This window comes from Symphalangus syndactylus, chromosome 5 (genome assembly GCF_028878055.3).
Source record: "Symphalangus syndactylus isolate Jambi chromosome 5, NHGRI_mSymSyn1-v2.1_pri, whole genome shotgun sequence".
Taxonomy (NCBI): domain Eukaryota; kingdom Metazoa; phylum Chordata; class Mammalia; order Primates; family Hylobatidae; genus Symphalangus; species Symphalangus syndactylus.
Genome location: NC_072427.2, coordinates 44,492,859 through 44,495,882, shown reverse-complemented (window position 1 = coordinate 44,495,882; position 3,024 = coordinate 44,492,859). Strand labels below are relative to the sequence as shown.

Genomic DNA, 3,024 nt, shown 5'->3' with positions numbered 1-3,024 from the left:
ATGTGTCCAGGAAATGTAACAACATTATTATGTAGAAAGGGAGCAACTGAAAACAAAATCATTAGCGGAACTTCATGCCACAATTCTAGCAACTATCCCTGCTTCTGTGTGTCTAGGCTTTAAATGAGTTCATTAATATGAGAGCATATTAAATCTTATTTTTAAAAGGGTTAAAAGTAGTAAATACCTAAAGGAGTGAATTGTGTAAGCAAAACCAATTTTTCTCATCTGTAAAACTAATTATTTTTATTATTATCCTTCAATTTGAACAGTTTACCAGGTGCTCTTACATGTATTTTCTTATTTGATGTGTCCCTTACACTAGCCTTGGAAAGGGGATAGGATTTTTCCCCTTTATAATATGGAGAATGGTGCTTTGAAAGTTTAAGGCATTTGCTCACAAACTCACATAAGTGATCCAGGCAGATGTTCAGGGCTCTACCCACCATATAAGCCTAATTCAGGGGAGGTTTGCAGTTGTGGTGGCCAATAGGTTTCACACAACAGTCAGTTTGCATTGGTTGGTAGTAACTGTGCTGTGCTGAAAAGATTCTGAGGCCGTTTGGACTCAAGAGAAAAGAGTATCTCAACTAGCAATGTCTGGCAAGACATAGAATTGAGAAGCAATACCATGCCTCCTACAGATTTTCTGCTTTGACATAGTGTTTGAGAGCATGGGCTTTGGAAGGGTGAAGGCCTAAGTCAGGGCCTGACTCAGTCTCCCCACTCAACCTTCTGAGCCTTGGTTTCCTCATCTGCTGTCAAAGACCATAATATTAACTTCCCCACAGAGTTGTTTCTTTTTGTTCCCAACCTAAACTTATTTTCACATGAAAAGAAGCACCACCCTTATCTAAAAGGACAAATCGTGCAGAGAAAACTATGAACAGCATCCATTCTAGACTTAACAATTCAATCAATAAAAGTAGCAAAGTGCAGGAGGGGATAAGCTGGGCTCTGAGTTAGGAATGCTGGCATCTGTCCCGGTTTTCCATTCATAATTTGTTCTAGGGCTATGGAGATGCCTGTAAAGGATTCTCATTCCTGTTGTAAGCCAAAGAGAGTGCAATCCAATGCAATGTTTTGATCACGGAGTCTTTATTGGACACAGGCTGGCATGAGTTGATGGCATTTGAAAATCAGCAAGGTACTTTCCAAAATAATTTATAACCCTTCCTTAAAAGTAGGTCCTGTTTGTCAGTCTTGATGAGTTCTGTCTGACCTGTGTAATCATCAGAACGTAAGTTAGTTTTTTAAATAACGGTTTCTTAATCTAGAGAATGAGATTGTTGGAACATAATTTTTTTAAAAAGAGTAATTTTCCTACTGGGAAAAGGAGTATGAAAACTATTTTTGTCAGTTTCCTAACTTTCTTGGTGCTATATTGTCTTTGTAGTAATGAAAATAATGGTAATAATATCATAATTTAGTATCTGTTTGAACGATTATTCTTCCCTTTAGAATCAATTTATTTTTCTCTTCTTATTTTTCTGGTGCCTTTGATTACCTTTCTTACTTTTTAAAATTTTTGTAATGCTTTTATTTTTGTAAGCATTCATTTTCCTTGCAGAATGCAGCATGTGAGCATTACATGCATGCTTCGTTCATGATAATAACTGAAGTATGCCAGAAAACTTCCCATCCTGAAATACATCCTCCTCACACATGAAACTCCATGTTTCTAATAGTGGAATCCATCCCTCTGACTTGTGTTGTCTTTGCAGCTACAAATGCTCCTGGGAGGAACAGCAGCTTCCGTCCCTAAACCTTGGTGCAGCTGAGTTTATTAGAGGTTTTCCAGACCTTAACAAGAGCCTGTGACAGTACTAAGACCCTGGGGATGGTGAGAAGGAGTCTGGAACCAGGAGGCTGCTGTGTTTTACAGGATACTGGAGCGCAGTTCTCAATCAAAGGCTAGAGTTCAGAAAGACATGCCTCTCAGATCTGTCTACCTTTAAGCATTTTTTAAATTAATAACTGGATATTGACCATTAAAACCATCACAGGTATAGGAGTTTGTTGACTAAAATTTGTATTATAGATACAATTGAAATGTTTAGAAATCTTTATAAGAAAATCATTACTACTTAGGTCAGAAGCAATGCAAGTCAAGCTTAGGTCTACGGTTTTTGCTCCTGATCAGTAATATGTAGATGGCGTGTGTTCTTTACCCTCTCTAAATCTGGAAAGATGCATTTCATAGTGTCTCTAATCTCAAAAATTTAACTTTCACTTTTAATTGTTGAAAATGTCATTCTGAAATCCAACAATGAATGAATGAATGTGTATATATTCATCATATATGTGTACACACACACAAATAAAACCTGTATCTCACAGCCCACATATCTTGTTTAAGCTGCTCTTTCAGGAAGATTTATGACACTCTGCTTCACAAAGAAAGTTTAAAAGAGAGAAAGAAAACGAAATGAAACAGTGACTGTTCCCTAGTGCAATTACTCTGTCAAATACTCCCCTAGGGAAAGGAATTTGCTCTTATTGTGAAATAAATTAATATAGAAACCAGACTCCTGCGGTAACTTTTCTTTATCTCCAGGCAGTATTTTCCCACTACTGCTCTCAAAATTCACTTTTGGCGATACACATATGGGAGGTTGGAAATAGCTAGAAATTATATGTTTGAATTTTAAATATATTCCCATTTCCATAAATGTTAGCAGCTCCCCAAATTATCAGGGAGTACACAATCATTTAGAGATCGCCTGCCTCAGAAATCAATTGCTTGTCCTCTTCATCCTCGGTGGGGGGTGGAGGAGGAAAGGGAGCACTTTCTCTTACCACCTTTTCAACCCCACAAATGAGAATTTCTTTCCCAGAAGCTGCCACTTGCCCAGAAAATTTGGAATGACAAGGCCCATTGGGCTGCAAGAAGAGTGTAGACACGTCTAAGCTTAGTTAGTCCTTTTTCCAAAATCCACAACTCAGCATTCACTGGGAACCTTCACTCCCCACATGCCAGCTCAACCCCTCCGTGATTCCTAATTAGGCGTTCACTGCTCAATT

General features: G+C 38.0%; 1 long non-coding RNA gene across 1 annotated transcript; it reads left to right on the top strand.

Moving 5' to 3' along the window:
- The first annotated feature begins 1,060 nt into the window (after window positions 1-1,060).
- LOC129481936 (uncharacterized) lies at window positions 1,061-2,528 on the top strand. The gene is made up of 2 exons (XR_008657554.1): window positions 1,061-1,147; window positions 1,725-2,528. It is a non-coding gene; the product is annotated as an uncharacterized lncRNA (long non-coding RNA).
- Window positions 2,529-3,024: the final 496 nt, after the last annotated feature.